The sequence below is a fragment of the Euphorbia lathyris genome, chromosome 2 (genome assembly GCF_963576675.1).
Source record: "Euphorbia lathyris chromosome 2, ddEupLath1.1, whole genome shotgun sequence".
Lineage (NCBI taxonomy): Eukaryota > Viridiplantae > Streptophyta > Magnoliopsida > Malpighiales > Euphorbiaceae > Euphorbia > Euphorbia lathyris.
In genome coordinates, this window is record NC_088911.1 from 81,175,921 (window position 1) to 81,185,835 (window position 9,915).

General features: G+C 30.0%; 2 long non-coding RNA genes across 6 annotated transcripts; one reads left to right on the forward strand and one right to left on the reverse strand.

Annotated features, from left to right (window-relative positions):
* Positions 1 to 1,552: 1,552 nt before the first annotated feature.
* On the forward strand, positions 1,553 to 3,850 carry LOC136216481 (uncharacterized). Its single transcript, XR_010683317.1, has 4 exons — positions 1,553 to 1,820; positions 1,910 to 2,018; positions 2,127 to 2,205; positions 3,707 to 3,850. It is a non-coding gene; the product is annotated as an uncharacterized lncRNA (long non-coding RNA).
* Positions 3,851 to 6,614: 2,764 nt separating this feature from the next.
* On the reverse strand, positions 6,615 to 9,534 carry LOC136220619 (uncharacterized). 5 transcript variants are annotated; one of them, XR_010684628.1, is made up of 8 exons: positions 9,177 to 9,534; positions 8,669 to 8,782; positions 8,515 to 8,589; positions 8,226 to 8,293; positions 7,989 to 8,078; positions 7,833 to 7,903; positions 7,492 to 7,588; positions 6,615 to 6,805 (listed from the first exon to the last, which is right to left on the reverse strand). It is a non-coding gene; the product is annotated as an uncharacterized lncRNA (long non-coding RNA). The 5 variants fall into 5 exon arrangements; XR_010684629.1 differs by having other exon boundaries at positions 8,217 to 8,293; XR_010684630.1 differs by having other exon boundaries at positions 6,615 to 6,797; positions 8,226 to 8,589.
* Positions 9,535 to 9,915: the final 381 nt, after the last annotated feature.

The window sequence follows — 9,915 nt, forward strand, 5'->3', positions numbered from 1 at the left end:
ATAAAATATTTACGTAAAGTTCAAAGGTATTACGTAAAACTCCATTTTTCACAAGATTTATGGATTTTTCTCATAAAATAAAAGGGTTACGTAAATTTAGTCAAACCTTACATAAATTATATCTAAAAATAAAAGATTTGCGTAAAATCCAAAATTTTTACAGAAAACTCTATATTTCACAAGGTTTCTGTATTTTATCTCCTAACATAACAAGGTTACGTAAATTTAGTCTAACTTTACGTAAATTATGTCTAAAAATAAAAGATTTACGTAAAGTTCAAATATTTTACGTAAAACTCTATTTTTCACAAGGTTTCTGGATTTTATTTCCTAAAGTAACAAGATTACGTAAATTTAGTCAAACTTTACGTAAATTATATCTAAAAATCAATGATTTACGTAAAGTTTAAAAGTTTTATGTAAAACTCAATTTTTCACAAGGTTTGTGAATTTTTTTATCCTAAAATAAGAAGGTTATATAAATTTATTCAAACTATACGTAAATTATATCTAAAAATAAAAGATTTATTTAAAGTTCAACGGTTTTACATAAAACTCTAATTTTCACAATGTTTGTGAATTTTTCTCCTAAAGTAAAAGGTTTACGTAAATTTAGTCAATCTTATGTAAATTATGTCTAAAAATAAAAGATTTACGTAAAATTCACAGGTTTTACGTAAAACTCTATTTTCACAAGGTTTGTGAATTTTTTCCGCCTAAACTAAAAAGATTACGTAAATTTAGTCAAACTCTACGTAAATTATATCGAAATATAAAAGATTTACGTTAAGTTCAAAGGTTTTATATGTAAAACTCTAATTTTCACAAGGTTTGTGGATTTTTTCTCCTAAAATAACAAGGTTACGTAAATTATGTCCAACTTAACGTCATTTATATCAAAATATAAAAGATTTACGTAAAATTTATAGGTTTTACGTAAAACTCTATTTTCACAAGGTTTGTGAATTTTTTTCTCCTAAAATAAAAATGTTATATAAATTTAGTCAAACTATACGTACACTACAAAAAAATCATGATATTATGACTAATTCTGTTGTAACGAAAGTATTTTTGTCACGATAAATATGGTTATTGTGACAAAATAAATTATTTGTCACAATAATTAATCTAAATACAAAAGATTGTGATGAAATACTTATTTTGACAAAATGTTGTCACTATACGTATATTTTGGAACGAAATCAATTTGTCACTACTATTTCGTAGCAATATATATGACATAATATTTTTGGGTTAAAATTGTAAACATATATGGAGACTATTATTTTGTCTCTAAAAAATTAATACTATTATGACAAAATAATTTTGTTACAACAACATATATCATCGATTTTTAATTTTATTATGATATTAGTGACTATGGCAAGAAATAGTGTGTGGTCACAATATGTTTCAAAATTATAACTATATATCTATTATTTTCTCTATTGGAAAAGAAAAGGAAAAGACGAAATTCATTAACAAAATGAAACCTAAATATAAAACAAGTGGATAACAGAGATTAAACTCATCTCTCTAGCGACGCCTCACTTTCCCCTTTCATATCAGAAACCCTATAACCAAACCCATCTCCCACCTTTGCTTCTTCTCCGGCCACCAACTCTTGCCACCACTTCCTATTTCTACCTTCTTCCATTCTGTTTTCCCCTTGCTCTTTATCCTTATCCGTCTCTGTGAATATCAATTTCAGATCCGTAAATTTTCTGAAAGACCAACATTGTAGCTCTGTCAGCCATTGTTGATGTTATGGTGTCTAATTGAAGTCTCTACTCACTTCTTCATACCCAATAGAATTTCAGGTTTGTTAATGTAAATGTTATCCGTATGATTTGGGTATTTATAAATTGGGTTTTTTCAATTTATTGCTCTGGTCTGAGTAGGGTTTCAGATTTTTGCAATACGGTGCCATTTGAGAGAATGCTGCAATTAATTCTCCATCGTTTATAGAGTACCGCTCCCGAAGCTTATAGAGCTGCCAAGGCTGCTTCTTCCATACAGTAAACTCTCAAATTAGATAATGTTTTATGTTTTTCGTTATTTGAAATTTGGTTTTGTTTCCACCCTAAACTATTTTAATTGAAATTGATATTTGTTGTATGTTGTAGACTCAGAAAAAAACTAGTGACAAATTTGGTTCAACGTTTATCCCTAGTTCAAGAAGTAGACGGCAATTTCTATATCAAGGTATGCAGCATGTTATTATTATTCAATATTTTGGGTACATTGACATTACTATTATTCAAAATTTTCTGGTAAATTTTCCTATTATATCTGTTGATCTTGTGTGCACTGTTATTGGTTTATGTGAATAAGGGGATGGTTTTGGTATGGCGGATGTACAAATGAATTTGATCCAGCAAATACTAACACCCGCAACACTCGCCAATTCTAGACTGCATATCTTAATTTTCTGTAACATGTCATATGGTCTTGTTAATTTGATTGTGTCAAATGATAAGGTACTAAAATAGGTCTATGGTTGTTAGGTAAGTATCAATTTAGGCTCCACGTAAAAAATAACACTAATATAGGCCTTTAAAAAAAGGTACCAATTTAGGCCTCGATAATGGAACGAAACACGACGTTGACATTACTCTGTTAAGTTCTATCGATTATACGTGGAGGGAGAAATCAAAACTTAACGGAGTAATAGAAATGACGTGTCCAATCTGTTCTCGAGACCTAAATTGATACTTCCCCCAAAACCATAGGCCTATTTTGGTAGCTTATCCCAATTTTTATTATAAAAACTTGTGTTTTTTCTAGTATTTTAATTGTCATGAGCTGACATGAGAATGAGGAAATATTTTCTTGACAAGTTTAGACTAGGTCTAACAAAAAAATTGAAGTTTGATAACTCTGTTAAATGGTTTCTATAGCCTGATATGAAAATTTGCTTTTAAAAGGATAGTCTGGCTCTGATTTATCAGTTACGAATTTACCACTTTGCTAAATATGACACAAAAATTACTCAAGTCAATTAGTTGTTTCAAGCATTGACTTTATGCAATTGTGAGATAGCTATTGATATTAAAGCAAGGTACTCTAATATATGTGATGCTATCTAGAAATAGAAATGAAGAATGAAATTATTTCTGCAGGGGGATGTGTTATATTATATATTTATATTCAGTTTGATAGTTCTCTAGCTGTAGGTGTAAAATTGGCAAAACAAATGTGGTTTTTCAATTCAGCGTCAATGACCAATCCACACTAGCAAAATAATTGAATCCAGGCCTCCTGTATATGCAACCTCTTATTTAAGCGTAATTTTATGTGTTATGATTATGAATTGTTTATGATGTTTCGTAGTTGTTTCTATTAGATTTTATATTTAGTTGATTCGTCAAGTAATCAAGGAAAAAAAGTTTCTATTACTACTCACTATAGGAAACTTTCTGTACGGTCAATGATATCTTTTTTCTCCATGATGCTTTTCTCCAACTAAAAATCTTCAATCCTTTGTCATCCTGTGTTTATTGTACCATATATTTAAGATCATGAATTGTTATTTTTTTCTCAGTTGTGTGAGAAAACTGTTAGATTTTGTTCATCCTTTGGATATTTAACAATTTAGACAGCAGTTCATGTCTTCTGGATGTAGAAAATTTGTTATTAACTTATTAAAAAGCTTTCCTTGTATACTTATTAGATGGGTTATAGTTTACTTTTTTGTTGCTTTCAGGATGATCTCGAGGCACCAAGAGTATTCTAAATTGGAGCAGCAGCAACAATTTCGCAAAACTACTGTCTCAAAATTAAAGTTGGATATTATTTTTAGATTTACTGTTTCTTATAAACATCTGGTGTTCTTCATTGTAATTAAATTAGTGGCTTTTCTATTGTTGATAATGTACATTTTTATATTGTGGATTAATAGAATATTGGATTGAGTCTTGAGATATGATATTATATTCATTAGCTTGATATATAAAATGAATAATTAAGTTTTAAAGCAAAAAACTTATGACGAGAACATCTAACTTGTTAAAAAAAATCACACAATTGATGACGATGCACTAATCACAATATATTAAATAAATTGTAACAAATATTGCATTGGTCACATTTTAATAATAAATTAATTGTAACAAATATTCTTTTGTCATATTAACAAATTTTGTCACAATAGGTATTAAACATTTGTCCAACCAACTAACATTTTGTGACTAATATAATCTAGTAGCAACGAAATATAATCGATGTCGTGACTAATTATTGGTCACAATATATACCGCAAAGGTGACGAATGAAATTTTGTCTAAAATGAGCTTAATAATGGAGACAAACTACAATTTCGTCACAAGAAACTTATTGAGACGAGCTTATTGCAACGAAGTTTGTGACAAAATATTTAGTCACTATATGTATATTGACAAAATAAGTATATGTTCTGACGGAATTTTTCGTCACAACAAATCCTTTTTTTTGTAGTGGTAAATTATATCTAAAAATAAAATATTTACGTAAAGTTCAAAGGTTTTATGTAAAACTCTAATTTTCACAATGGTTGTGGATTTTTCTCGTAAAGTAAAAGGGTTACGTAAATTTAGTCAAACCTTACGTAAATTATGTCTAAAAATAAAAGTTTTACGTAAAATTCATAGGCTTTACGTAAAACTCTATTTTCACAAGGTTTGTGAATTTTTTCCCCCCTAAAATAAAAAGATTACGTAATTTAGTCAAACTATACATAATTATATCTAAAAATAAAAGATTTGCGTTAATTTCAAAGGTTTCATGTAAAACTCTATTTTCACAAGGTTTCTATTTAACGTTCATAATTTGCTTTTTACGTAAATAAAATCTAACAATAGAGGATAAGTTCAGTTTTGCCTGAAACTTGATTTTTCGCAAAGTTGGTGGATTTACATGAATTACTTCTGATAATATAGGATTTAAATTTCACATGAAATTAATGATTTTTTTGGATAATAATAAATACTAATAATTTACTAAAATTAAGTATGATTTCATGTGAATAATGTGTAAACTGAATTATTTTTGGTAAAATTTAAAGGTTTTAAGTGATTTTTTCCATAATTAGTGATTTCACTTTTTGGTTTTATACTTTTGAAGCTAGTTTATGAATTTTTGCCAACATTAGTAATTTTTTTTCTTTTAACAGTTTAAGCCAATTTGTGAGTGGGATGAGAATAACAACCTATCAAACGCCAATAAAAAAAAATCGAAGCATTAGTGGGGAAGGAAAAGTAATTGAGGAAGGAGGTTAGTTAAAAAAAAATTGTAACCGGATGAAACAGTTACCAATTTAAAACTAATTGAATCCATCATTACTATATTTTATTCTAGTATCAAATCAATGGTGATCACAGCAACGTAAATTTTACTTTGTTTACAACAAAGTAACAGTAGCCCACACCCTATAATTACATATCGAGTAATTGATCGCCTATAAATTTATCATTCCTAGGTTGTTATTGGTAAGATATATAGGAATAAAAGATAGAAATAAGGTTTAACTATGAAGTTTTAATTTTTTTTAAATGACTCGTCGATGAACAACGATTGTTTCATTAAGTTGAACCTCGGCTCATCTAATGTCCTGGTTCTGCCACTACTGCTATATAATAGAAAATTTGAATGAACTAACTTGACAATTATTAAACTGTCATATCAGACATTTCCAAACATATTAATTTGTCGATAAACTGAAGTAGTTTTGCACATTTTTGTGGTTATTATTTCTAACTATATTAGTAACATAGTAAACATTTTAGACACTTTGACAAAAAGAGAGAGAGAGAGAGAGAGAGAGAGAGAGGTGGAATGGTTAAGAAGCAAACGGAGAAGAGAATTTGACGAAGGGAAAATCAATCAGTGACAGGTCTCACTACACTGATAAACAGGTTGAAAGAGAACGGTGGAGATCGGCAACAAGACTTCATCAGCAGCGGCAATCTGAGTGAGGCAATCGGAGTGACGGAAAATGGAGGAGGGAGATGGAGAACGTGTTTTGCCGTGAAAGAGAGTTTTTATTTGATGAGCTGTTATAAGTGAAGGACAGGTGTCACTACAACAAATCATCACTTGCGCCACGATTAGAATCGTGGCACAAGTGTGATATTTCTGTGGCTATACTATTTAGCCACGAGAATTCAAGGTAGCTACTCCCGTGGCGCAAGTGAGCGTGGCTAGGTAGTTGCCACGGAAAATCATGGTTGTGGCTTAAATTGATTTTTATGCCACGAAAAAATCCGTGGCTAATCATATCCATTTGCCACAGGAAAAATCGTAGCAAAATTAAAATACTCGTGGCAAAACAAAGCAGCCTGTCGTAATTCATCCTAGCTAGCCACGGACATAACCGTAGCAAAAAATAGAATATTTTTGGCTAGAAACCTTATTGAGCCACAAGTATAACCGTAGCAAAGATAAAACACTTGTGGCTAGAAATCTTGCTTAGCCACAAATATAATCATGGCAAACTTCTTCTTTTTTCTTTGTAATTCGTGTTGGCCATATTTAACCCAATTTAAACTGTGAAAAAAAATTAATAGATTCAAATATGAAACAAGTCGAGGCATAGAATTTATTGGTGTCATTAGATCTATTTATATACATATTGAATATTGTGCAATTGACATCTGAATCAAATACTTTATATCCCCATAATATAAATATTTACAGTAAAAATATATATCTATCAAATAAAATACAATATCCAATCTCTTATAACTTCTATAAATATTGATCACGTTAACAACATTCATTTGTTGCGGATGGAGATACTAGCTCTTCGAACTTCTTTTTACCTGCAATACTAAGAAAATATGCTATACATTGTAGTAATTTATACAAAAACGACAAAGAAGCACAACATGATCACAAAATACTATGAATTCGCAAAGGCTAAACCAAACTATCATACTTTTCACCTTCTATGCTCTATTAAAAAGATAACATATAGTTGTATATTATACTGAAAACCACGTAGCACAACCAACAATTGACTAAGAAGTTATAGTACAGACCACTTCCATAGACTCAACATTGCTTGTATGCATGAATAATAACATTGTACGATATGCCCAAAAGTTGTATGGAAAATAAACAAGATAAGCATACAAGTCTACAATTTCAGAAGTAGAGTAATTGATCCACTTTTCAATTAATCAAATAATAATTCAATATAATTGAAATTACACCAAGATAAGGCTTCAAATTTTTTGGAATTGGATATTAATTGTGAGTTCATATCATCATCACTGATTAAAAAATCCCATATTGAAAGATCAAGCCAACTAATTAGCACATAATAGGGAGCTAAAAATCTTCCAGCAATAACTAAATCCTCTGGTTTCTCCATGAAAACAGAGAAGTCAAAAAAGAACAAAGCTCTAGTAACCAATCGTCTAATAATACCACATTGTTATCATGATATTCCTTTTTATATTTCTATCTTTCAATACTTTCAATGAAAGAAAAGCAAAAAGGTATTAAACTTACTAGCTTTATGTGGTGTGATGCCTCAAAGGAATTGTCTGCTCCATCTTCCTCAATGCTTTTCTTTAGCGTTTCTTTTTAGGTTGAAAATATTGACCAACTAAACCCAAAATAATAAATCCAAAAACAAAAGCAATTTAAGTTCAAGACTTGATTTTACATTGTAATTACTTTCAAAACACAAACTTGGTTAAAATTGACATTTTTAACCAATGCATAACCCACAAATAATTGCAATAAGCAAAAAATTAGAAAAATGAACTAAATAAGAAAAAGAATAACAATTATAACTAACAGAAGATGATATGCATAATAAGCACAAAATGAGGATAGATAGGAGAAACCTTAATGACAATTCAGAGATTAAGGGAGAGAATGAAGGTTCTGATTGAGCAGAAGAACAAAGCCATTGAGCCTGAAATAAAATGATCTCTTTCACTCATAAAATTACTTTGATTCCACTTTATCAGATAAAATAACATAAAAAAAGACAGTCTTACAGAAAGTTAGATTGTAGTTGACAATTAGAAGCATGCATCAAGTATCCCCAAATTAGAAGGCCATCATCGCCTTATAAAAGCATTACTAGTCTTTTGTGGAAACAACATGCAGCAAATGTTATAAAAAAAAAAGTATAAGCTTTATACTCACCAAGATTCCAATAAAAGTTTGAACTTGATATCAGAATATAAATCTATCAAATATAAAAAATGAAAGAAAGAACTCACTGAAAGTACCAAGATAAATGTCCTTGTTTCCAGTGACTCTGCCTATCCTTGCTTGACATCTTCAATGCAGGTGATGTCTCCATAACATAGATATATGACAGTTAGAACAATGAGCTAACTTTATACTATTAAGAAGGGGCTTCTTGTGAAACCATGCAATAAGATTAATGAAAACCTTATTACTCCTCTATAAATTGAATCACTCCTAGAGAACCAAATGTTTTACTCCATAGAAATAGGGAAAAAATCAATTAATTAACTAACCATTCTCGTAATTAAGCAAAAAAATTGTCTTTACCGTCTTAAATGATTAACTTATTCCCGACGGCTCATCTATTCTTCATCTCTTCAGCTCATCCTGATATTTTTCCAGCTAAACAAAACGAAAACTAAGATTAAGATATATCTCGAGAAAGATTATACTAATTCATGAAAGGGGTTTCAAAATTTACAAGAAAATTAATGTGGGTGGAAGGGCCCCAGTACTTGAGGGCAGCAAGATCATATGTCCTTGCAGCTTTCTCTTCCATATCATATCAATGTGGCAATAGTCCAAAGGGTAAAAACTGAAATTAGAATAAGAATAAGGTGATTCAAGGTAATTATTTTATGAAAGATAGAGAAAAAAACCCAAGATAAACTGTTACATATAAAAAGATGAAATAACATCAACCATAATTGATTTTACACACAGTTAACATATATAGGGAATCCCTTTCTTTATATTCATAATGAATTTAAACATCCATATAATGAAAAAAACAGAAGCAGAGAAGGAATCAATGAATTGCAGAATGAAGTATTAGTAAAATTAACATGAAATTAAGGAACTCAGCATTATGACAAAACGAAACTGGTTTGAAGTGCAATAGCTAATTAATGGATAATTAAATACCAGGCGTCATAGTTTGAAACAACAAACATAATATAACAAATTGGAAACTGGATTATATGAATTACCTCGAAAATGTGCAGTGTGGAAGCGACAAGCGTGAGGGTGATTTAGGGAAGGGTAAAATCGGGTTTGCAGTTCTTACATGTTCTGAGGGTTAGTTGCCGCTTGAGGATCCAATTGCAAGAAATCATTACGAATATAGGGTTTGAATCACAGTCGGTGGCCGACGGAACTCAAGATAAGAGAAGCATGCGTTTCGGAGAAGGACAAACAAACGAATCAGTGTACAATCGAAGGCCATCCGACACTTGAGAGCCAAAGAGTAGAGGGGGAATGGAGTTTGAAGAGGGAAATTTCTCAAAAATAGAAGCGGGAAAGAAAAACTGTTTGGAAATAATAGAGGGGGGAAGTTGAAGGGATAAGGATTGCAAGTGCTGAAGGCATGTAATTGGATTTTAAAAGGTTAGGACGAAATCCAGTAATAAATATTAAAATTTTCATCAATTTAAAACTTTATAATTTGTATACACTTAATTAATAAAATAATACTTTACAAATGTTGATTTAGCTAATTTTTCAAATGGGGCGTAGCCCCTCGTAGTTTACCAAAAAAAAAGCTAATTTTTCAAAGATAGTATAACTTTCTTCTATTTTTATTAAATGCAATAATTTTGATAAGTTTTGTTTTAATTAATTAGATATTGTAATTAAAAAACTAATCATTCAAAACTTTGTAAGTATTTATTTTCGTGTTAATTTTGTGTTTAGTGGTTTGATACAAACACGACTTCAAAATATCGTGTC